The sequence below is a fragment of the Ictalurus punctatus genome, unplaced genomic scaffold (assembly GCF_001660625.3).
Source record: "Ictalurus punctatus breed USDA103 unplaced genomic scaffold, Coco_2.0 Super-Scaffold_100046, whole genome shotgun sequence".
NCBI lineage: Eukaryota > Metazoa > Chordata > Actinopteri > Siluriformes > Ictaluridae > Ictalurus > Ictalurus punctatus.
Genome location: NW_026521087.1, coordinates 1030271 through 1056386, shown reverse-complemented (window position 1 = coordinate 1056386; position 26116 = coordinate 1030271). Strand labels below are relative to the sequence as shown.

General features: G+C 43.5%; 1 long non-coding RNA gene and 5 other non-coding genes across 9 annotated transcripts; 1 reads left to right on the top strand and 5 right to left on the bottom strand.

Annotated features, from left to right (window-relative positions):
- Positions 1 to 1698: 1698 nt before the first annotated feature.
- LOC128630038 (uncharacterized) lies at positions 1699 to 26116 on the top strand. Of its 4 annotated transcripts, none has more exons than XR_008394233.1 (6): positions 1699 to 2443; positions 6467 to 6529; positions 7178 to 7391; positions 22903 to 22951; positions 23145 to 24243; positions 24367 to 26116. It is a non-coding gene; the product is annotated as an uncharacterized LOC128630038 (long non-coding RNA). The 4 variants fall into 4 exon arrangements; XR_008394234.1 differs by having other exon boundaries at positions 22903 to 23209; positions 24097 to 24243; XR_008394232.1 differs by having other exon boundaries at positions 1699 to 2439; positions 22903 to 24243.
- On the bottom strand, positions 8618 to 8690 carry trnak-uuu (transfer RNA lysine (anticodon UUU)). Its single transcript has one exon. It is a non-coding gene; the product is annotated as a tRNA-Lys (tRNA).
- trnak-uuu (transfer RNA lysine (anticodon UUU)) lies at positions 11668 to 11740 on the bottom strand. The gene has a single exon. It is a non-coding gene; the product is annotated as a tRNA-Lys (tRNA).
- Positions 13195 to 13267, bottom strand: trnak-uuu (transfer RNA lysine (anticodon UUU)). Its single transcript has one exon. It is a non-coding gene; the product is annotated as a tRNA-Lys (tRNA).
- Positions 16245 to 16317, bottom strand: trnak-uuu (transfer RNA lysine (anticodon UUU)). The gene has a single exon. It is a non-coding gene; the product is annotated as a tRNA-Lys (tRNA).
- trnak-uuu (transfer RNA lysine (anticodon UUU)) lies at positions 20822 to 20894 on the bottom strand. The gene has a single exon. It is a non-coding gene; the product is annotated as a tRNA-Lys (tRNA).

Here is a 26116-nt window from a genome sequence, read left to right as displayed (position 1 = left end):
GGGCTTTAATCAGGATGGAGGGAATAATGAATAACTCCAAATATCAGTCAATTTTGGTACAAAACATTAAGGCTTCTGCTACAACACTTAAGATGAAGAGAAATTTCACCTTTCAGCATGTTAACGACCAAGCAAACCTCCAGATCAACAAACGAATGACTTCACCAAAACAAGTTCAAGCTTTTGGAATGGCCCAGTCAGAGTCCAGACCTAAATCCAATCATAAATCTGTGGGGTGGCCTGGAGAGGGCTGTGCACAGGAGATGTCCAGCCAATCTGACGGAGTTAGAATGCTTTTGCAAGGAAGAATGGCAAAATATTGCTAAATCAAGACGCTCCAAACTGATCTACTCTTATCCAAAAAGATGAGATGCTGTGATAAAATTTAAATGTGTTTAAGGGTGTGCACACTTATGCAATCAGGTTATTGTAAATAATTTATCTATTTTACATTGTACATTATTTATTTATTATAAAATGATTCTTATTGTTTTTCACTTTAAGTAATCAATCTCAGTCGACATTATTCCCCTGTTTCTTAAGATGTTTCATAAAAACACAATTTAATGCACATAAATCCCATCAATTTATTGTGTAGTCATAGTTTTGAGTTGTTTTATGCAACCCTTCAGGCATCCATTATATCCTTCACTTCACTTTATTTAACTTTCTCCATGCTGTCTGGAATTACTGAAGACTATTTGGTCATTTGTGACATATAGGAAAATGATTCGATTATAAACATCTATGCATGACTTGAACTTTATGCTCATTTTGTTATGGTAGTCCATCTTATGTATACATGATGAATACCTGTGATGTATTAGTCTTGGGAACATTATAACCATATGGAGAAAAAAACAACTAGCCAAAGTACATATACATAATATTTACATTTAATAGGATGTCACATGAGCAATGTTATTTCTATCGAGCAGTTCTACTGCATGGTTTTAGTAGCAAAAGTTTTGACTTTCAGTTAAATAATACTGCTAGTATATAATAGAATATGGAATATGAGACTATATGCTGATTGTTATGATAGGTCAGTCTGCTCAGTGTAATAGTATAACACACCTGATATGGAGATAAATGCTCTGCTAAATACTTCACTGGACAGATACTTAAACCCAGAGTTTACACTTTTGAGGTTTTTTGTTTGTGTGTAAGTGATTTTCAGTCAAGTCTAAAATTCACAAGTGCTCTGTCTTCTTTAATACACTTCACACAACACTTTAGCTTGTTTGCAAGTACTAATATTCAAACAGGTTCTTTTTTTTTTTTTTTTTTTTTAAGAGCAGGACACATAGATCCACCCATTTTTCCTACACAGAGTCAAGACTCACAGGGGACTCAGGGCACAAGGTGGGGGGACACCCAGGACAGGGTGCCAACCCATTGCAGGGCACAATTGCACACATTTTTTAGAGATACCAATCGGCCTACAACGCATGTCTTTGGACTGTGGGAGGAAACCAGAGTACCCGGATGAAACCCCCTGAAGCACGATGAGAACTACGATGCAGGGCAGAGGCAGGAATTGAACCTCCAAAACTGGAGGTGCAAGGCAAACATGATAACGTACGTGCAGCAATTGCCTTGGGCCCCGAGCTAGCAAGGGCCCCCAAAACGCTGCATAAACTTATAGTTAAGAAAGTTTTATTTTTACTTTTTGCTAATTAATTGTGTTTTTTTCTAAAATGCCATCAGAATGCTTACTTCATGAGTGGCGTATTGTGGACCAGGTGTGGTGGTCCACTCGGGGCCAGAAAGTCCAGGGCCACTTTTAGGCCCCGTACACGCCTGATTATTGCTGTTAATGCTAAATAACATAAGCTGAAATTTTAAATATTGATGTTAAAACACTGAAATGAGGGCCCCATCCCTATATTTTGTCTAGGATCCGACAAATCACTAAATCTGTCCTTGTGCTAGCCACTACACCACCACATAGGACACAAGTTTTATTTTATACATTTACAAAATATATAATTTATTTTCAAAAAAAAAATTTATGAGTTGCATTTTTAAGCTATAATATTTGTGATTTTATGTGAAACTATTATAAACAGGTGTCACTCAAGTGAATTAAATGATGTAGATAATGACTGAATCCTACTCTATGGACCCTTAGTCTCTGTATAAGAGGATTTCACTGGGGATGAAGTAATAGATTTAAACTCTATGTAGAGCGCTCTCTCGTGGCTCCACCCACCACGCACGTTCGAACCAATCATATTATCCTCTCTGGCGTTCATGGGCGTGACTAACCGCGTCTGTCTGTTAAAGGTAGCAGGTTGTACATGGCGAGCGGGTTACTCACTGAGGGTTGGTGATTGGTGTAATGGAAGCCGTCTCTGAACCGCATTTAATGACGGAGAACTACAGGAGTGGAGAGAAAACGCAGCACTGAGCAACTTGTAGACTTCACACCCGACTGTAGGTGGCTAGGTGAACGCGTTTGGCCTTATTTATTCACTAAGCTGCTAGCTTGTTAGCTCTGCGGCTGTTTTCGTATGAAGTACTAACCTGAGTTAACTCGGTGGGAGTTTATTTAGCGCCGGATAAACGGTGAACTAGTTAGTTTAGTAAATCTGACGCTTCTCGGGAACTTGTAGTTTATCCGCCTCGCTGTCTGGGTGACGCAGAGAGCAACTGTTTACCGAGTGACTTTATTTTCAGTGCTTTTTGAACTGTCTCTCAGCCCTAAGTAGTTCCGCGGTGTTTGTGTGGAATTGGGATGAACGTCTAGTTAAAGGGTTGATGTCTCGCTGGCGCAGTGATTTGTTCTTTAGGAGTGTTTTTCTCTTGAACAGCTCTCCGTGTGGAGACTTGAGGTAGTTCTGTAGTCACAGGTGCACAAATCAGTCACACAGCTCCAGCTCCACCTGCGCCTCTCGCAGGGAAACGGTTTCTGTGCACTGGCTCCGTCCCAAATCACCTTGTATGGAATGTCTATCTCTAGTGCACTAGGTGCGGTAGAGACTCCATTCGTTCAGACCGTGTGTAGTGTACCTAGATACGCAGTCGTGCAGGATTTGGGCACAGGCCACGCTAATGAAACATCATCCATTTCAAGTCAAGTTGCTATTGTTAAACACTTCACTAAAACCTGTATGGAAACGTTGCTGTTCAGTTGTTCTATAAGCGCAATTTCAACCAAATACAGTGGAGTGTAAAAGTTTGTACCCCCTTTTGGTTTCTTTTGGACGGAAGGGTGTTAAATGTCCCAAACACTACAAAATTTGACTGCAAGTAGAAGTTAATTTTATTAGCAGACTCAGATATCCATGTTAATATTTTCAATACTGATCATTAGTGTTAAATGACTTGATGATTTTGTGGTCAGTAAACTGTTTTTGCGTTGATTTTGATGTATGTTTTGGATCACTGTCCTGCTGGAAGATCCAACCACGGCACATTTTAATCTTTCTGGCAGAGGCAGTCAGGTTTTTATTTAATATCCATGTATCCTAACAATATGTCCAGGTCCTCTGGCAGAAAAACATTCCCAAAACATTAAAGATCCACCACCATATTTAACCGTGGGCATGAGGTACTTTTCCATATGGCTACCTATCTGTGTGCTTCAAAATCACCTCTGGTGTTTATTACCAAAAAGCTCTATTTTGGTTTCATCTGACCATAGAACCCGATCCCATTTAAAGTTCCAGTAGTGTCTGGCCAACTGAAGACACCTGAGTGTGTTTTTGGATGAGTGTAGAGGCTTTTTTCTTGAAACCCTTCCAACAACTTGTGGTGATGTAGGTGACTTCATATTGTAGTTTTGGAGACTTTCTGACCCCAAGACACAACTAACTCCTGCAATTCTCCAGCTGTGATCCTTGGAGATGTTTTGTCCACTCGAACCGTCCTCTTCAGTGTGTTGAGACGATATAGACACGCGTCCAATTCCAGGTTAATTCATAACATTTCCAGTTGACTGGAACTTCTTAATTATTGTCCTGATGGTGGAAATGAGCATTTTCGATGCTTGTGCTATTTTCTTATAGACACTTCCCATTTTGTGAAGCTCAACAACCTTTTGCTGCACATCACAGCTACAGTGGTGCTTGAAAGTTTGTGAACCCTTTAGAGTTTCCTATATTTCTATATAAATAACAAGATTTTCAGACAAGTCCTAAAACTACTCAGAGAACCCATTTAAACAAACGTGACACATGTTATACTTGGTCATTTATTTATTGCAGAAAATAATCCAATATTACATATCTGGGAGTGTCAAAAGTATGTGAACCTTTTGCCTTCAGTATCTGATCTGACCCCCTTGTGCAGCAAGAACTGCAACTAATCATTTCCAGTAACTGTTTATTAGTCCTGCACATAGGCTTGGACTTCAGTTTTGGCCATTCAAACCAATAACTTTATTGTTCTTTAACCATTCTTTGTTTTGGGCCATTGTCTTATTGCATGCCCCACTTTCTCTTGAGATTCAGTTCAGTTCCTGGGTTCATTCTTGCCCTGCGTTTGGGGAACTCACCACTACACTAATTATAATCTTTCAGATAGCTTGGAGATTTAGTACGTGTAGACCTTCTCAACTCGGGGTTTTCCATCCCAAGGAAAGTTTCTGATGCAGCCACTTCAGAAGTTCCTCCCAGTTTTTGTTTGTGACTTTCCTCAGAGAATGAAGAACCTGAGTCTTTTGTAGAATGCGCTGGAATGGCAACATCTGGCCGTGAAGTGTCTTACAACTCTGGTGCTACGGATGTTGCATTGTGCCCATCTCTCACCTGATCAATATGTCAGTGCACTACTTGCCCACTTCCCAATGCTACTGTGCACCATACAGGACCAGTCTTTTTCTGAACTGTTCCTGGAATAAAAGTAGGTCCAGAGCTGAAGTTCCTAGTATACACTGGGTCACCCACCACGAGATATCTTTCCTTTGCATGTTGGTCATGGTACCATTTTTCTCAATTATTTGTATCTCAATGAGACCCTGTGTAGACCAGTTTCCTTCCACACAGCTGATTAGCGGCTGATTTGCCAGTGGTCGACTGTGGCGTCGTTCGGTAACTGAACAGCACTTTGCCTAGCTTTTTCAATGGACTCTCCAGCACTCTTTTCATCAGGGTTTTGAATGTTTGAACGGCCCTTTCAGCCAGACCACTGGAAGATGCATGGTAGGGTGCTGTGCTTGTGTTTAATTCCGTTTCTTTCCATAAACTCTTGGAATTCAGCACTGGTAAAAAACAAAAAAACTGCTATGGTCTGACATCACTACTTCTGGTATCCTGTGTTGGCTAAAGGTTTGTCTTAAGCACTGAATGGTAACTGTGGATGTAGACTTGATTAACAGATAAGCCTCTATCCATTTTGAGAATGCTTCTACCACGATCAAGAACATTCTACCCATCCACGGTGCACCGTAATCAATGTGAATCCTTCTCCATGGTTGCTCTGGTATCTCTCACGCATGCAGTGGCGCGTTTGCCGGAGCGTTTCTGTTTTCCTGATAGACTGCACACGATTTGACCAATGCTTCCAGCTCTGCATCCAAGTGTGGCAACCACATATAGCTACGCACCAGGCCTTTCATCCTGGTAATTCCTGGATGGGTTTCGTGTAGATGTCTTAGAAGAGCCGCACGCCGCGGAGGTGGAACCACTACGCGAGTCCCCATAAAACTAAGCTTCCCTGTATGCAGAGTTCATCCTATTTCCTTACATATTAGGGATGTCATGATACCAAAAATCTAGTCGTTGGTAACGATACCACCAAAAGTACACATGCTCAGTACCATGGTGTGATTTTTATTTTTTTTTTTTTTAAAAAACCCAGAGAATTAAAAAAAAAAAAACACCTATAAAATTAAAAACTCCTGGAGGGCATCCTCCTCTGGCTGAGAGAGAGAGAGAGAGAGAGAGAGAGAGATATTGATTTTAGTTGAAACACTGTCTGACCATGACTAATAAGTGCTAAGGTGCACTCCTGAACACACACACACCCCTTATACTCTGAATGCAGGCATTAGTTTAAATTCACTGATACGGTGTCAGGATAAAAAGATTTATTAAAAGCATGAACATGTGAATAATTATTAGTGACATTATGCTACATTTAGCTGACAGGACACGGGCTGAATGGAGATGCATGGTGGTCCATTAGGAGGTAGTTTATAACATTGCAATGCGTTAGCGTTTAACAAATAACTGGATATCGCAAACATTACATGGAACATAATGTTAGCTGATTTCACGGCTACAATGCCAGCTGTCTCAAACATAATATAGGACCTGTCTTTCGACTGTAATCCTATGGCATTAATTTTGTGACCTAAAAATATCTCTACTTCTCCCAAGGACTCGCACTTGCTCCTTCTTTGCCTCAGTCCACTCTTTTCTATCCTACTTAGTACCTCATCCAAGTTCTGCAGATGTTCATTAGCCCCTGAGACTAGAATGCAATCCAGATAAACTGTGACGCGTTTGATGTCTTGCAGAATCCCTTCTATTGTGTGCTGGAAGATCGCTGGACTTGAAGCAACTCCAAATGGTGGCCTGTTGTAAGTACATAATCCCTTGTGCATGTTGATTGTAACATACTTATTGGAATTTTTGTACAGTATTATCTTCTGATGCGCATGGGTCATGTCCAGTTGGGAAATTCTTTCCTCCTGCCGACTGAGCAAATAAATCTTCTACCTTGGGAATTGGATACTGTTCCACACTAGAGCTGGATTTACTGCGAATTTATAATCCCTACAAATTGGGGTAGAACCATCAGTTCTCTGACTGGAACAATGGGAGCTGCCCACTCTGCAAACTGCATTGGTTCAATGATCTTGTCTTCCACCAGCCTCTGGAGTTCTCTCTCCAGTAGTGGACCCAACTCTTCTTTGAACACTTTGGATTGTCTCTCCAATACGTTAGCCAATTTATGACCTGGTACATTTGCTACTGTATTTACCAGCTGAGGCAACAAATGATTTCTGTAGCCCCCCCCAAGCCCCCCCCTCCCCCTATCTTTGAATGTTGAATGTTTGAATTTTACCAAAATGAAGCTCGTTTAACTGCATGTTTATTCCTTACATAATACATATTAAACGCAAAGCATGTAGGGGTTCTACATGCATATAGTATTTGCACAATCAATAACCTATTCGAGTAATACATTGTCGTATATAAACTTGATTTTGTGTTTGTGTCTGCAGTGTCCAAAGCCCAGGCTGACCCCCCACCCCTTCAACCTTTGCAGCAATGCTGGCAGCACTATTTCCCAAAGACAACCTCTGGATATGACGCTGAGCACGTGCAATCAACTTCTTCTTTGGTCGACCATGGCGAGGCCTGTTCTGAGTGGAACCTGTCCTGTTAAACCGCTGTATGGTCTGGGCCATCGTGCTGCAGCTCAGTGTCAGGGTCTTGGTAATCTTCTTAAAGCCTAGGCCATTTTTATGTAGAGCAACAATTCTTTTTTTTTTTCACATCCTCAGAGAGTTCTTTGCCTTGAGGTGCCATGTTGAACTTCCAGTGACCAGTATGAGGGAGTGTGAGAGTGATGACACCAAATTTTACACACCTGCTCCCCATTCACACCTGAGACCTTGTAACACTAACAAGTCACATGACACCGGGGAGGGAAAATGGCTAATTGGGCCCGATTTGGACATTTTTACTTGGGGGTGTACTCACTTTTGTTGCCAGCGGTTTAGACATTGTGTGTTGAGTTATTTTGAGGGGACAGCAAATTTACACTGTTACACAAGCTGTACACTCACTACTTTACACTGTAGCAAAGTGTCATTTCTTCAGTGTTGTCACATGAAAAGATATCATCAAATATTTACAAAAATGTGAGGGGAGTTCTCACTTTATTGTGAAATACTGTACATCTTTTTATTTACTTTAATATTTATTCATAGTGTGTGTGTATTTGTTTTTATATATATATATATATATATAAAAAATGGAGAGAGAGAGAGAGAGAGAGAGAGAGAGAGAGAGCGAGCGAGCAACGGTTGCGTGTTCAAATCACGTCGGGGTCATTCAATGCACTGGGGTGAGATCTACCATTTGATCTTGAAAATCTCCCTTAATGTTCAGGGAAGGGAAACCAGGCAGGTTATCCCTTTAAAGGGCTCGTGCCTTGTCCTCTGAAAGAGCTCTTGCCCAGATGTCAGACACTAGTCGCAACAGTCACAGCCCACCACCTGTCTCCGAGTTCCAATGCGTCTTGATCGCCACGCCGATGAACAAGTATGCCTTGCACCACGATGCGCTATAGGCTTCGAGCTGGGACCTCGTGGCGCAACGGAAGTGCGTCTGACTCCAGATCAGAAGGTTCAAATCATGTCGGGGTCATTCAATGTGCTCTTTTTCACACAGACCCATGATTTTCTGCGCAGTCTAATAAGGATGCTGTTATATGGACTCCAATCTCTATGATGACCACCCATGTCTTTGTCAACTTCATGCTAAAAGGTAACAAAGCTTAGGTAGCAACACTCTCACCTGGTAACCATTAGTAACTTGACAATCTGCTGAATGTTTACCCTTAGTTTGCCCATTTTGCTTGCTGAACAAAACATGCTGGAAAGAGGCACCTTAGATGGTTTCACTGGACCTCTCAGAAGATATGGAGAGTACTACAACACCCAAACAGGGACTTGAACCCTGGACCCTCAGATTAAAAGTCTGACGCTCTACCGACTGAGCTATCTGGGCTCGAGGAGCGAGAGCGCACTTTACCCTCGAGCTTGTAGGTCAGGCCTGTGGATGCTCTAGTTCAACGGTTCTCACAGACATAAATGGTGCTCAGCCCTTGGCTTGGAAAGGGCCCATCCCATCTGGTTCTCATGGCTTTCTACAAACTATTAACACAGCTCAGCACCACTATTCAAGGATACAAACCAACCGGGTTCAACCACGGCTCTGTCCTTCATACTTCTTTACCCACTGACTGCCTGCAGTCTGAGACATACAAAGAGACAAGGTTCTTGTGAAACCTGTAAAATGGTGACGTTAACCAAGAGAATGTTGAACTTTGGTCCTATCTGTTATGTTGGCCAGTTTCTAAGTTGAGATCAACTTAACCCCAGTGCTTTCTGTTTAACGACCTTGTTCGTATTTTTGTTTACAACTAGCACACTTTTGACCAGCATGTCGCTTGGGAATCGTTACCAGCATAACTCTTATTCGTAAGGCTCACTCTGGAGGCTTGTCTTGGTTCAAGGAATGCCTTCGTGTCATGGTATGAGAACAAGTAGAATAGCATCAGCATTTTTCATTAAACTTGGCTTTTCTGCACAAGGAGACCAAAATTTCTAACAAACACGTTAATTCCACACCACAAACTGACGTGTAATCTTGGCTCTGTATGCCTCGCAAAAAGCAGGTTTACGCCACCTTTGCCACTGATTGCCCATCGTCTGACACGTATAATGACACAAAGGCCTCGTACAAATGGTAAATGTGTGAAGTTACCCAGAAGAAGGCTGAACCATGGTTCTATCGCATAGGCAGTTGAGTCCCTGAGTTGCGCTTCAGGTATAAGTTGTCCGCGCTTCACTCTCACGCACTGGGGTGAGATCTACCATTTGATCTTGAAAATCTCCCTTAATGTCCAGGGAAGGGAAACCAGGCAGGTTATGCCTTTAAAGGGCTCGTGCCTTGTCCTCTGAAAGAGCTCTTGCCCAGATGTCAGACACTAGTCGCAACAGTCACAGCCCACCACCTGTCTCCGAGTTCCAATGCGTCTTGATCGCCACGCCGATGAACAAGTATGCCTTGCACCATGATGCGCTATAGGCTTCGAGCTGGGACCTCGTGGCGCAACGGAAGTGCGTCTGACTCCAGATCAGAAGGTTCAAATCATGTCGGGGTCATTCAATGTGCTCTTTTTCACACAGACCCATGATTTTCTGTGCAGTCTAATAAGGATGCTGTTATATGGACTCCAATCTCTATGATGACCACCCATGTCTTTGTCAACTTCATGCTAAAAGGTAACAAAGCTTATGTAGCAACACTCTCACCTGGTAACCATTAGTAGCTTGACAACCTGCTGAATGTTTACCCTTAGTTTGCCCATTTTGCTTGCTGAACAAAACATGCTGGAAAGAGGCACCTTAGATGGTTTCACTGGACCTCTCAGAGGATCTGGAGGGTACTACAACACCCAAACAGGGACTTGAACCCTGGACCCTCAGATTAAAAGTCTGATGCTCTACCGACTGAGCTATCTGGGCTCGAGGAGTGAGAGCGCACTTTACCCTGGAGCTTGTAGGTCAGGCCTGTGGACGCTCTAGTTCAACGGTTCTCACAGACATAAATGGTGCTCAGCCCTTGGCTTGGAAAGGGCCCATCCCATCTGGTTCTCATGGCTTTCTACAAACTATTAACACAGCTCAGCACCACTATTTAAGGATACAAACCAACAGGGTTCAACCACAGCTCTGTCCTTCATACTTCTTTACCCACTGACTGCCTGCAGTCTGAGACATACAAAGAGACAAGGTTCTTGTGAAACCTGTAAAATGGTGACGTTAACCAAGAGAATGTTGAACTTTGGTCCTATCTGTTATGTTGGCCAGTTTCTAAGTTGAGATCAACTTAACCCCAGTGCTTTCTGTTTAACGACCTTGTTCGTATTTTTGTTTACAACTAGCACACTTTTGACCAGCATGTCGCTTGGAAATCGTTACCGGCATAACTCTTATTCATAAGGCTCACTCTGGAGGCTTGTCTTGGTTCAAGGAATGCCTTCGTGTCATGGTATGAGAACAAGTAGAATAGCATCAGCATTTTTCATTAAACTTGGCTTTTCTGCACAAGGAGACCAAAATTTCTAACAATCACCTTAATTCCACACCACAAACTGACGTGTAATCTTGGCTCTGTATGCCTCGCAAAAAGCAGGTTTACGCCACCTTTGCCACTGATTGCCCATCGTCTGATACGTATAATGACACAAAGGCCTCGTACAAATGGTAAATGTGTGAAGTTACCCAGAAGAAGGCTGAACCATGGTTCTATCGCATAGGCAGTTGAGTCCCTGAGTTGCGCTTCAGGTATAAGTTGTCCACGCTTCACTCTCACGCACTGGGGTGAGATCTACCATTTGATCTTGAAAATCTCCCTTAATGTTCAGTGAAGGGAAACCTGGCAGGTTATCCCTTTAAAGGGCTCGTGCCTTGTCCTCTGAAAGAGCTCTTGCCCAGATGTCAGACACTAGTCGCAACAGTCACAGCCCACCACCTGTCTCCGAGTTCCAATGCGTCTTGAGCGCCACAAAGATGAACAAGTATGCGTTGCACCATGATGCGCTATAGGCTTCGAGCTGGGACCTCGTGGCACAACGGAAGTGCGTCTGACTCCAGATCAGAAGGTTCAAATCATGTCGGGGTCATTCAATGTGCTCTTTTTCACACAGACCCATGATTTATTTTCTGTGCAGTCTAATAAGGATGCTGTTATATGGACTCCAATCTCTATGATGACCACCCATGTCTTTGTCAACTTCATGCTAAAAGGTAACAAAGCTTAGGTAGCAACACTCTCACCTGGTAACCATTAGTAACTTGACAATCTGCTGAATGTTTACCCTTAGTTTGCCCATTTTGCTTGCTGAACAAAACATGCTGGAAAGAGGCACCTTAGATGGTTTCACTGGACCTCTCAGAAGATATGGAGGGTACTACAACACCCAAACAGGGACTTGAACCCTGGACCCTCAGATTAAAAGTCTGACGCTCTACCGACTGAGCTATCTGGGCTCGAGGAGCGAGAGCGCACTTTACCCTCGAGCTTGTAGGTCAGGCCTGTGGACGCTCTAGTTCAACGGTTCTCACAGACATAAATGGTGCTCAGCCCTTGGCTTGGAAAGGGCCCATCCCATCTGGTTCTCATGGCTTTCTACAAACTATTAACACAGCTCAGCACCACTATTCAAGGATACAAACCAACAGGGTTCAACCATGGCTCTGTCCTTCATACTTCTTTACCCACTGACTGCCTGCAGTCTGAGACATACAAAGAGACAAGGTTCTTGTGAAACCTGTAAAATGGTGACGTTAACCAAGAGAATGTTGAACTTTGGTCCTATCTATTATGTTGGCCAGTTTCTAAGTTGAGATCAACTTAACCCCAGTGCTATCTGTTTAACGACCTTGTTCGTATTTTTGTTTACAACTAACACACTTTTGACCAGCATGTCGCTTGGAAATCGTTACCAGCATAACTCTTATTCGTAAGGCGCACTCTGAAGGCTTGTCTTGGTTCAAGGAATGCCTTCGTGTCATGGTATGAGAACAAGTAGAATAGCATCAGCATTTTTAATTAAACTTGGCTTTTCTGCACAAGGAGACCAAAATTTCTAACAAACACGTTAATTCCACACCACAAACTGACGTGTAATCTTGGCTCTGTATGCCTCGCAAAAAGCAGGTTTACGCCACCTTTGCCACTGATTGCCCATCGTCTGACACGTATAATGACACAAAGGCCTCGTACAAATGGTAAATGTGTGAAGTTACCCAGAAGAAGGCTGAACCATGGTTCTATCGCATAGGCAGTTGAGTCCCTGAGTTGCGCTTCAGGTATAAGTTGTCCACGCTTCACTCTCACGCACTGGGGTGAGATCTACCATTTGATCTTGAAAATCTCCCTTAATGTCCAGGGAAGGGAAACCAGGCAGGTTATCCCTTTAAAGGGCTCGTGCCTTGTCCTCTGAAAGAGCTCTTGCCCAGATGTCAGACACTAGTCGCAACAGTCACAGCCCACCACCTGTCTCCGAGTTCCAATGCGTCTTGAGCGCCACAAAGATGAACAAGTATGCGTTGCACCATGATGCGCTATAGGCTTCGAGCTGGGACCTCGTGGCACAACGGAAGTGCGTCTGACTCCAGATCAGAAGGTTCAAATCATGTCGGGGTCATTCAATGTGCTCTTTTTCACACAGACCCATGATTTATTTTCTGTGCAGTCTAATAAGGATGCTGTTATATGGACTCCAATCTCTATGATGACCACCCATGTCTTTGTCAACTTCATGCTAAAAGGTAACAAAGCTTAGGTAGCAACACTCTCACCTGGTAACCATTAGTAACTTGACAATCTGCTGAATGTTTACCCTTAGTTTGCCCATTTTGCTTGCTGAACAAAACATGCTGGAAAGAGGCACCTTAGATGGTTTCACTGGACCTCTCAGAAGATATGGAGGGTACTACAACACCCAAACAGGGACTTGAACCCTGGACCCTCAGATTAAAAGTCTGACGCTCTACCGACTGAGCTATCTGGGCTCGAGGAGCGAGAGCGCACTTTACCCTCGAGCTTGTAGGTCAGGCCTGTGGACGCTCTAGTTCAACGGTTCTCACAGACATAAATGGTGCTCAGCCCTTGGCTTGGAAAGGGCCCATCCCATCTGGTTCTCATGGCTTTCTACAAACTATTAACACAGCTCAGCACCACTATTCAAGGATACAAACCAACAGGGTTCAACCATGGCTCTGTCCTTCATACTTCTTTACCCACTGACTGCCTGCAGTCTGAGACATACAAAGAGACAAGGTTCTTGTGAAACCTGTAAAATGGTGACGTTAACCAAGAGAATGTTGAACTTTGGTCCTATCTATTATGTTGGCCAGTTTCTAAGTTGAGATCAACTTAACCCCAGTGCTATCTGTTTAACGACCTTGTTCGTATTTTTGTTTACAACTAACACACTTTTGACCAGCATGTCGCTTGGAAATCGTTACCAGCATAACTCTTATTCGTAAGGCGCACTCTGAAGGCTTGTCTTGGTTCAAGGAATGCCTTCGTGTCATGGTATGAGAACAAGTAGAATAGCATCAGCATTTTTAATTAAACTTGGCTTTTCTGCACAAGGAGACCAAAATTTCTAACAAACACGTTAATTCCACACCACAAACTGACGTGTAATCTTGGCTCTGTATGCCTCGCAAAAAGCAGGTTTACGCCACCTTTGCCACTGATTGCCCATCGTCTGACACGTATAATGACACAAAGGCCTCGTACAAATGGTAAATGTGTGAAGTTACCCAGAAGAAGGCTGAACCATGGTTCTATCGCATAGGCAGTTGAGTCCCTGAGTTGCGCTTCAGGTATAAGTTGTCCACGCTTCACTCTCACGCACTGGGGTGAGATCTACCATTTGATCTTGAAAATCTCCCTTAATGTCCAGGGAAGGGAAACCAGGCAGGTTATCCCTTTAAAGGGCTCGTGCCTTGTCCTCTGAAAGAGCTCTTGCCCAGATGTCAGACACTAGTCGCAACAGTCACAGCCCACCACCTGTCTCCGAGTTCCAATGCGTCTTGATCGCCACGCCGATGAACAAGTATGCCTTGCACCATGATGCGCTATAGGCTTCGAGCTGGGACCTCGTGGCACAACGGAAGTGCGTCTGACTCCAGATCAGAAGGTTCAAATCATGTCGGGGTCATTCAATGTGCTCTTTTTCACACAGACCCATGATTTATTTTCTGTGCAGTCTAATAAGGATGCTGTTATATGGACTCCAATCTCTATGATGACCACCCATGTCTTTGTCAACTTCATGCTAAAAGGTAACAAAGCTTATGTAGCAACACTCTCACCTAGTAACCATTAGTAACTTGACAACCTGCTGAATGTTTACCCTTAGTTTGCCCATTTTGCTTGCTGAACAAAACATGCTGGAAAGAGGCACCTTAGATGGTTTCACTGGACCTCTCAGAGGATCTGGAGGGTACTACAACACCCAAACAGGGACTTGAACCCTGGACCCTCAGATTAAAAGTCTGATGCTCTACCGACTGAGCTATCTGGGCTCGAGGAGCGAGAGCGCACTTTACCCTGGAGCTTGTAGGTCAGGCCTGTGGACGCTCTAGTTCAAAGGTTCTCACAGACATAAATGGTGCTCAGCCCTTGGCTTGGAAAGGGCCCATCCCATCTGGTTCTCATGGCTTTCTACAAACTATTAACACAGCTCAGCACCACTATTCAAGGATACAAACCAACAGGGTTCAACCACGGCTCTGTCCTTCATACTTCTTTACCCACTGACTGCCTGCAGTCTGAGACATACAAAGAGAGAAGGTTCTTGTGAAACCTGTAAAATGGTGACGTTAACCAAGAGAATGTTGAACTTTGGTCCTATCTGTTATGTTGGCCAGTTTCTAAGTTGAGATCAACTTAACCCCAGTGCTTTCTGTTTAACGACCTTGTTCGTATTTTTGTTTACAACTAGCACACTTTTGACCAGCATGTCGCTTGGAAATCGTTACCAGCATAACTCTTATTCGTAAGGCGCACTCTGAAGGCTTGTCTTGGTTCAAGGAATGCCTTCGTGTCATGGTATGAGAACAAGTAGAATAGCATCAGCATTTTTAATTAAACTTGGCTTTTCTGCACAAGGAGACCAAAATTTCTAACAAACACGTTAATTCCACACCACAAACTGACGTGTAATCTTGGCTCTGTATGCCTCGCAAAAAGCAGGTTTACGCCACCTTTGCCACTGATTGCCCATCGTCTGACACGTATAATGACACAAAGGCCTCGTACAAATGGTAAATGTGTGAAGTTACCCAGAAGAAGGCTGAACCATGGTTCTATCGCATAGGCAGTTGAGTCCCTGAGTTGCGCTTCAGGTATAAGTTGTCCGCGCTTCACTCTCACGCACTGGGGTGAGATCTACCATTTGATCTTGAAAATCTCCCTTAATGTTCAGGGAAGGGAAACCTGGCAGGTTATCCCTTTAAAGGGCTTGTGCCCTGTCCTCTGAAAGAGCTCTTGCCCAGATGTCAGACACTAGTCGCAACAGTCACAGCCCACCACCTGTCTCCGAGTTCCAATGCGTCTTGATCGCCACGCCGATGAACAAGTATGCCTTGCACCACGATGCGCTATAGGCTTCGAGCTGGGACCTCGTGGCGCAACGGAAGTGCGTCTGACTCCAGATCAGAAGGTTCAAATCATGTCGGGGTCATTCAATGTGCTCTTTTTCACACAGACCCATGATTTTCTGTGCAGTCTAATAAGGATGCTGTTATATGGACTCCAATCTCTATGATGACCACCCATGTCTTTGTCAACTTCATGCTAAAAGGTAACAAAGCTTATGTAGCAACACTCTCACCTGGTAACCATTAGTAACTTGACAACCTGCTGAATGTTTACCCTTAGTTTGCCCATTTTGCTTGCTGAACAAAACATGCTGGAAAGAGGCACCTTAGATGGTTTCACTGGACCTCTCAGAGGATCTGGAGGGTACTACAACACCCAAACAGGGACTTGAACCCTGGACCCTCAGATTAAAAGTCTGACGCTCTACCGACTGAGCTATCTGGGCTCGAGGAGCGAGAGCGCACTTTACCCTCGAGCTTGTAGGTCAGGCCTGTGGACGCTCTAGTTCAACGGTTCTCACAGACATAAATGGTGCTCAGCCCTTGGCTTGGAAAGGGCCCATCCCATCTGGTTCTCATGGCTTTCTACAAACTATTAACACAGCTCAGCACCACTATTCAAGGATACAAACCAACAGGGTTCAACCATGGCTCTGTCCTTCATACTTCTTTACCCACTGACTGCCTGCAGTCTGAGACATACAAAGAGACAAGGTTCTTGTGAAACCTGTAAAATGGTGACGTTAACCAAGAGAATGTTGAACTTTGGTCCTATCTATTATGTTGGCCAGTTTCTAAGTTGAGATCAACTTAACCCCAGTGCTATCTGTTTAACGACCTTGTTCGTATTTTTGTTTACAACTAACACACTTTTGACCAGCATGTCGCTTGGAAATCGTTACCAGCATAACTCTTATTCGTAAGGCGCACTCTGAAGGCTTGTCTTGGTTCAAGGAATGCCTTCGTGTCATGGTATGAGAACAAGTAGAATAGCATCAGCATTTTTAATTAAACTTGGCTTTTCTGCACAAGGAGACCAAAATTTCTAACAAACACGTTAATTCCACACCACAAACTGACGTGTAATCTTGGCTCTGTATGCCTCGCAAAAAGCAGGTTTACGCCACCTTTGCCACTGATTGCCCATCGTCTGACACGTATAATGACACAAAGGCCTCGTACAAATGGTAAATGTGTGAAGTTACCCAGAAGAAGGCTGAACCATGGTTCTATCGCATAGGCAGTTGAGTCCCTGAGTTGCGCTTCAGGTATAAGTTGTCCACGCTTCACTCTCACGCACTGGGGTGAGATCTACCATTTGATCTTGAAAATCTCCCTTAATGTCCAGGGAAGGGAAACCAGGCAGGTTATCCCTTTAAAGGGCTCGTGCCTTGTCCTCTGAAAGAGCTCTTGCCCAGATGTCAGACACTAGTCGCAACAGTCACAGCCCACCACCTGTCTCCGAGTTCCAATGCGTCTTGATCGCCACGCCGATGAACAAGTATGCCTTGCACCATGATGCGCTATAGGCTTCGAGCTGGGACCTCGTGGCACAACGGAAGTGCGTCTGACTCCAGATCAGAAGGTTCAAATCATGTCGGGGTCATTCAATGTGCTCTTTTTCACACAGACCCATGATTTATTTTCTGTGCAGTCTAATAAGGATGCTGTTATATGGACTCCAATCTCTATGATGACCACCCATGTCTTTGTCAACTTCATGCTAAAAGGTAACAAAGCTTATGTAGCAACACTCTCACCTAGTAACCATTAGTAACTTGACAACCTGCTGAATGTTTACCCTTAGTTTGCCCATTTTGCTTGCTGAACAAAACATGCTGGAAAGAGGCACCTTAGATGGTTTCACTGGACCTCTCAGAGGATCTGGAGGGTACTACAACACCCAAACAGGGACTTGAACCCTGGACCCTCAGATTAAAAGTCTGATGCTCTACCGACTGAGCTATCTGGGCTCGAGGAGCGAGAGCGCACTTTACCCTGGAGCTTGTAGGTCAGGCCTGTGGACGCTCTAGTTCAAAGGTTCTCACAGACATAAATGGTGCTCAGCCCTTGGCTTGGAAAGGGCCCATCCCATCTGGTTCTCATGGCTTTCTACAAACTATTAACACAGCTCAGCACCACTATTCAAGGATACAAACCAACAGGGTTCAACCACGGCTCTGTCCTTCATACTTCTTTACCCACTGACTGCCTGCAGTCTGAGACATACAAAGAGAGAAGGTTCTTGTGAAACCTGTAAAATGGTGACGTTAACCAAGAGAATGTTGAACTTTGGTCCTATCTGTTATGTTGGCCAGTTTCTAAGTTGAGATCAACTTAACCCCAGTGCTTTCTGTTTAACGACCTTGTTCGTATTTTTGTTTACAACTAGCACACTTTTGACCAGCATGTCGCTTGGAAATCGTTACCAGCATAACTCTTATTCGTAAGGCGCACTCTGAAGGCTTGTCTTGGTTCAAGGAATGCCTTCGTGTCATGGTATGAGAACAAGTAGAATAGCATCAGCATTTTTAATTAAACTTGGCTTTTCTGCACAAGGAGACCAAAATTTCTAACAAACACGTTAATTCCACACCACAAACTGACGTGTAATCTTGGCTCTGTATGCCTCGCAAAAAGCAGGTTTACGCCACCTTTGCCACTGATTGCCCATCGTCTGACACGTATAATGACACAAAGGCCTCGTACAAATGGTAAATGTGTGAAGTTACCCAGAAGAAGGCTGAACCATGGTTCTATCGCATAGGCAGTTGAGTCCCTGAGTTGCGCTTCAGGTATAAGTTGTCCGCGCTTCACTCTCACGCACTGGGGTGAGATCTACCATTTGATCTTGAAAATCTCCCTTAATGTTCAGGGAAGGGAAACCTGGCAGGTTATCCCTTTAAAGGGCTTGTGCCCTGTCCTCTGAAAGAGCTCTTGCCCAGATGTCAGACACTAGTCGCAACAGTCACAGCCCACCACCTGTCTCCGAGTTCCAATGCGTCTTGATCGCCACGCCGATGAACAAGTATGCCTTGCACCACGATGCGCTATAGGCTTCGAGCTGGGACCTCGTGGCGCAACGGAAGTGCGTCTGACTCCAGATCAGAAGGTTCAAATCATGTCGGGGTCATTCAATGTGCTCTTTTTCACACAGACCCATGATTTTCTGTGCAGTCTAATAAGGATGCTGTTATATGGACTCCAATCTCTATGATGACCACCCATGTCTTTGTCAACTTCATGCTAAAAGGTAACAAAGCTTATGTAGCAACACTCTCACCTGGTAACCATTAGTAACTTGACAACCTGCTGAATGTTTACCCTTAGTTTGCCCATTTTGCTTGCTGAACAAAACATGCTGGAAAGAGGCACCTTAGATGGTTTCACTGGACCTCTCAGAGGATCTGGAGGGTACTACAACACCCAAACAGGGACTTGAACCCTGGACCCTCAGATTAAAAGTCTGATGCTCTACCGACTGAGCTATCTGGGCTCGAGGAGTGAGAGCGCACTTTACCCTGGAGCTTGTAGGTCAGGCCTGTGGACGCTCTAGTTTAACGGTTCTCACAGACATAAATGGTGCTCAGCCCTTGGCTTGGAAAGGGCCCATCCCATCTGGTTCTCATGGCTTTCTACAAACTATTAACACAGCTCAGCACCACTATTTAAGGATACAAACCAACAGGGTTCAACCACAGCTCTGTCCTTCATACTTCTTTACCCACTGACTGCCTGCAGTCTGAGACATACAAAGAGACAAGGTTCTTGTGAAACCTGTAAAATGGTGACGTTAACCAAGAGAATGTTGAACTTTGGTCCTATCTGTTATGTTGGCCAGTTTCTAAGTTGAGATCAACTTAACCCCAGTGCTTTCTGTTTAACGACCTTGTTCGTATTTTTGTTTACAACTAGCACACTTTTGACCAGCATGTCGCTTGGGAATCGTTACCAGCATAACTCTTATTCGTAAGGCTCACTCTGGAGGCTTGTCTTGGTTCAAGGAATGCCTTCGTGTCATGGTATGAGAACAAGTAGAATAGCATCAGCATTTTTCATTAAACTTGGCTTTTCTGCACAAGGACACCAAAATTTCTAACAAACACGTTAATTCCACACCACAAACTGACGTGTAATTTTGGCTCTGTATGCCTCGCAAAAAGCAGGTTTACGCCACCTTTGCCACTGATTGCCCATCGTCTGACACGTATAATGACACAAAGGCCTCGTACAAATGGTAAATGTGTGAAGTTACCCAGAAGAAGGCTGAACCATGGTTCTATCGCATAGACACTTGAGTCCCTGAGTTGCGCTTCAGGTATAAGTTGTCCGCGCTTCACTCTCACGCACTGGGGTGAGATCTACCATTTGATCTTGAAAATCTCCCTTAATGTTCAGGGAAGGGAAACCTGGCAGGTTATCCCTTTAAAGGGCTTGTGCCCTGTCCTCTGAAAGAGCTCTTGCCCAGATGTCAGACACTAGTCGCAACAGTCACAGCCCACCACCTGTCTCCGAGTTCCAATGCGTCTTGATCGCCACGCCGATGAACAAGTATGCCTTGCACCACGATGCGCTATAGGCTTCGAGCTGGGACCTCGTGGCGCAACGGAAGTGCGTCTGACTCCAGATCAGAAGGTTCAAATCACGTCGGGGTCATTCAATGTGCTCTTTTTCACACAGACCCATGATTTATTTTCTGCGCAGTCTAATAAGGATGCTGTTATACGGACTCCAATCTCTATGATGACCACCCATGTCTTTGTCAACTTCATGCTAAAAGGTAACAAAGCTTATGTAGCAACACTCTCACCTAGTAACCATTAGTAACTTGACAACCTGCTGAATGTTTACCCTTAGTTTGCCCATTTTGCTTGCTGAACAAAACATGCTGGAAAGAGGCACCTTAGATGGTTCCACTGGACCTCTCAGAGGATCTGGAAGGTACTACAACACCCAAACAGGGACTTGAACCCTGGACCCTCAGATTAAAAGTCTGACGCTCTACCGACTGAGCTATCTGGGCTCGAGGAGCGAGAGCGCACTTTACCCTCGAGCTTGTAGGTCAGGCCTGTGGATGCTCTAGTTCAACGGTTCTCACAGACATAAATGGTGCTCAGCCCTTGGCTTGGAAAGGGCCCATCCCATCTGGTTCTCATGGCTTTCTACAAACTATTAACACAGCTCAGCACCACTATTCAAGGATACAAACCAACAGGGTTCAACCACGGGTCTGTCCTTCATACTTCTTTACCCACTGACTGCCTGCAGTCTGAGACATACAAAGAGACAAGGTTCTTGTGAAACCTGTAAAATGGTGACGTTAACCAAGAGAATGTTGAACTTTGGTCCTATCTGTTATGTTGGCCAGTTTCTAAGTTGAGATCAACTTAACCCCAGTGCTTTCTGTTTAACGACCTTGTTCGTATTTTTGTTTACAACTAGCACACTTTTGACCAGCATGTCGCTTGGAAATCGTTACCAGCATAACTCTTATTCGTAAGGCTCACTCTGGAGGCTTGTCTTGGTTCAAGGAATGCCTTCGTGTCATGGTATGAGAACAAGTAGAATAGCATCAGCATTTTTAATTAAACTTGGCTTTTCTGCACAAGGAGACCAAAATTTCTAACAAACATGTTAATTCCACACCACAAACTGACGTGTAATCTTGTCTCTGTATGCCTCGCAATAAGCAGGTTTACGCCACCTTTGCCACTGATTGCCCATCGTCTGACACGTATAATGACACAAAGGCCTCGTACAAATGGTAAATGTGTGAAGTTACCCAGAAGAAGGCTGAACCATGGTTCTAACGCATAGGCAGTTGAGTCCCTGAGTTGCGCTTCAGGTATAAGTTGTCCACGCTTCACTCTCACGCACTGGGGTGAGATCTACCATTTGATCTTGAAAATCTCCCTTAATGTCCAGGGAAGGGAAACCAGGCAGGTTATCCCTTTAAAGGGCTCGTGCCCTGTCCTCTGAAAGAGCTCTTGCCCAGATGTCAGACACTAGTCGCAACAGTCACAGCCCACCACCTGTCTCCGAGTTCCAATGCGTCTTGAGCGCCACAAAGATGAACAAGTATGCATTGCACCATGGTGCGCTATAGGCTTCGAGCTGGGACCTCGTGGCGCAACGGAAGTGCGTCTGACTCCAGATCAGAAGGTTCAAATCATGTCGGGGTCATTCAATGTGCTCTTTTTCACACAGACCCATGATTTTCTGCGCAGTCTAATAAGGATGCTGTTATATGGACTCCAATCTCTATGATGACCACCCATGTCTTTGTCAACTTCCTGGTAAAAGGTAACAAAGCTTAGGTAGCAACACTCTCAGCTAGTAACCATTAGTAACTTGACAACCTGCTGAATGTTTACCCTTAGTTTGCCCATTTTGCTTTCTGAACAAATCATGCTGGAAAGTGGCACCTTAGATGGTTTCACTGGTCCTCTCAGAAGATATGGAGGGTACTACAACACCCAAACAGGGACTTGAACCCTGGACCCTCAGATTAAAAGTCTGATGCTATATATATATATATATATATATATATTTCATTAGAAAAAGTGCAGTACATTTTCATGGTACGGTCAGTACTGTTTATTTTTGTAATAAAGTGAACTTAATTTTTCCACTGAGTGTTATATTTTCATTCAGTAGTAATCGGTTATTAGTAGGTGCTACCCGACTTGGTTATCGGCATCTGTAATATCCACTGTCGATCAGCCTTCAAAATAGATTAATGTGTATGACATGATCTTTAATTAATAACGAAATGCGCTTGTTGACAACTTGCTGTGGTGTAAGGGGAATAAAACACTTCAGAATGTGCAGTTCTACCTTAGGGTGATAACGGTCACTCCACTTCATTGGATCGTTGACTGTTTTCCTATAACCGTATGTTTATTCCTTACATAAATTAAACACAAAGCATGTAGGGGTTCTACATGCATGTAGTATTTGTTCAATCAATAACCTATTTGAGTAATACATTGTGGTATATAAACTGAACTTTGTGTTTGATGTGTCTGCAGTGCCCAACGCCCGTGGTGGTGGCAGTGCATGGCGTGTGTGTGGAAGCAGGTCTGTTGGGAGTGTTAAGTACCATCATCTCATACACTCACCACAACTCTGGGAAGTTCCATCCATATTGTTTGCTGTCACTTTTCCTGCAAAGCTTTAACCATCAGAGAGTTATCTTTTACTGGGGCTTTTAGCTGCAGGAGACTGAATTACTAAGTTTTTTTTTTTGTGGATCTGATTTCTTCTTTCGCAGGAGTGGATCTAATCACAGCCTGTGATATTCGTCTGTGCACACAGGATGCCTGGTTTCAGGTGAAGGTATGAGGAACATTAACTTGCCATACATTGCTTGCTTACATGTTTACACCAAGATCTGTAAACAAGCTATTTTTGTCCATATGATCATATATAGAGATAGTAAGTGATGAGAAGATAAGAATGGGCTGATTGTTCTGACTCGTACAAGCCCCTATGAAAGAGTTGACCACAAGGGGGCACACTCTGAACAATTATTTACATTTGCAGTTTGTTGAAGATTAAATAAACCACAGTGAGCATCAGATGTCTGGTTTTAATACAAAGTTTTATGATGAACTATTTTATGATATTACCATCTTGTCATTTATCAAAGAAGAGCTACAAAACCTGAAATTTGTTCATTTTTAGACAGAAAAATTCTGCAGTGTAGCTCTTCTAGTGGGCTTTCCCACTGGATGTTTAGTCCAACACAGAGCAGTTTGCATGAAAAGTTGGTAATGTGACCGTCGTAATGTGGACTGGGAAGTGCACTGCGGTACCGAACCCGAGACTACCTGTAGAAGGTGGTCCGAGTTCAGTTACAATGGAACTGTGAATGTGAATTGTCCCATGAATGTGAACGTAACTTGTATCCGGGTCTGCACTTTTTCAGGAAGTAGAGTAACCTGTGCTGAAGGCCTGTTGTGGTGATGACGTGTCATGACATGTTTTGGCCCAAATCTGCAGTGACTTTGAAAAAGTGGAAGCTCCTCTGAATATTGTGGAGTTTCTTGATTTTGCGTTAATTTCTGTGATCACAAAAAGGTGAAATTCTGGACTGACACATGGAAGATATGGAATGATAACAGAAGAATGTGACTTTGGGTTGTACCATGTATTTTTTTCATGTAGCTTTATTATTTAGTATAAATGAAGGCAAGTGTGTGTTCTGTTCTTCATCTCTGCAGTCGTGTGTTCCCTGATAGTCCATGATTGCTGGAGCTCTGGAAATAGCAGGTGAGATTGCAGGCCGGAGTCGCGTCGCTGTCCAAGGAACCAAAATCAACCTCCTCTGCTCCTGAGACCACAGTGTGACTGAGAGCCTAGACTACATGGTAAGAACCTGCTTAAGACATGAAAAGCATTTTTAGCCTCAAGGTAGACCCATGCACACACAGTGTGGCCACAAACACAAAGTAGAGCGGTCGAAATCTGAGATATCTCCTCTGCGTCTCCAGGCTACTTGGAACATGAACATGTTGCAGACACAGGATCTTATGAAGTCAGCGCAGGCAGCCCTGGAAAAGAAGAGTCCGAAAGACGTGCCCTTCTCCAAGCTTTAAAGGAGAAGATCCAGGGCTGTTGAAGCTGCGGTGGAACTGAGACATCATCATCCACATATCTTTAGTTCTTCTTGCTAAGTCTGTTTCTTTTTAGTCTTTTTATTTTTAGACTGGTCAAAAGACTGATTAGTGGAAGTGAAATGATAGATGAACTTTTATTTACTTGCTTTATTATTTGCAGGTGCCTTGTACAGTAAGACAGGGTAACTAATACTCAAAAGCTTTTTTTGTGTGTTAACATGTACAGTAGATGGACATATTTTTTCTGGTGCTGTGACTGCAGAATGTAGTGCAGTTAACACATAAAATTTCCTTGGATGCTCACTTTTAACTCGAGGACGTCACAGTTTGCCCAGACATCTTTTTTTAAATCCGTCAATCCGTCACCCACACGTCATTCTGGGGGACGAAGAGGAGGAAGCTGGACAGATAAATTTATTTATTTATTTATCATTGCTGTGTTTCCTTAATCGAGTGCAGAAAGAAGAAAAACAACACAACTGATTTAAAATAAAAATATAGAAAATAATCTAATGTAAGATTCTGATCCGGTTTGCTTTCAGCAGGAAGGCTGTCCTCTTTCCTGTTGCTCTTTCTCTTCTATTAGTCCATTTGTCCAGTCTGAATCGGTTTTGATTCGTTTCGAGACGATTCGGAGTCGAATAATTTTCTAGTGAGAGTCGCACACTTCCAAACGAACTAGACTGAGATGAGTATTTGATTCTCACTAGAAAGTGATTCGACTCTGAATAAACTCGAAATGAATCAGTCAAACTGATTCAGACTCTATAAAAGGACTATGAGATGTGATTAAGATATATATTCCAATGTTTTGCTTTACAATTCCATTGTGTGTGTGTGTGTGTGTGTGTGTGTGTGTGTGTGTGTGTGTGTGTGTGTGTGTATGTGTGTGCGTGCGCGCGCACGTGTGTTTTTCAGGAGAACGAGAAACTCGGACACAACAGTACATCCTGACCATTGGTACTGTGTACACATCAACATACACACACGTCTCCATGCTGGACATCTCAGGAGCTTTCACACAGTGCTAGGAATATCCCGGGACAGAGAAACGCACCTTCTAAGTGAGCGAGTTTAGCGTCAACCGGTGAAATTTGCTGTAGCGTGAACACTTCGCCTCTGTGAGCTTCACTCTCCGTAGGGTTCACTGTAATTAGACATAAAATGTACATAGTTTATTTTTCATGCATTTAGGATTTAATGTTTTTTTTTTTTTTTACTCTTCGAGGAACAGAAATGATCTTTCGAGGCAGCTTCTTCATCACTACCTGCTCCGTTTGACTCAAAAATGTAACGACCGGTTTCAAAAAGTCACGATGTCTTCAGTTCATGAGATTTTACTGTTGAATTTAAACAGGAAATGTGAAATATTTTTTCCCTTTGTTTCCTCTACTGTCTTTTTGCTGTGATCTTGAACACAGTTGTAATTTTTAAAAAAAAAATAATAAAAAAAATGATAATTCTAGTTCTCTCACTTTCCTTGTCCTAATTGTCCTGTATCTGTTAAATCCGTTTCATCTCTGTTCTTTCTGTCTGTATGAACACTTGTAGAAATGACTTGTAGTCCATATTTTTAAATGATTCGTGATTTTGAATTTAAATAAAGATATTCTTTAATTCTGTA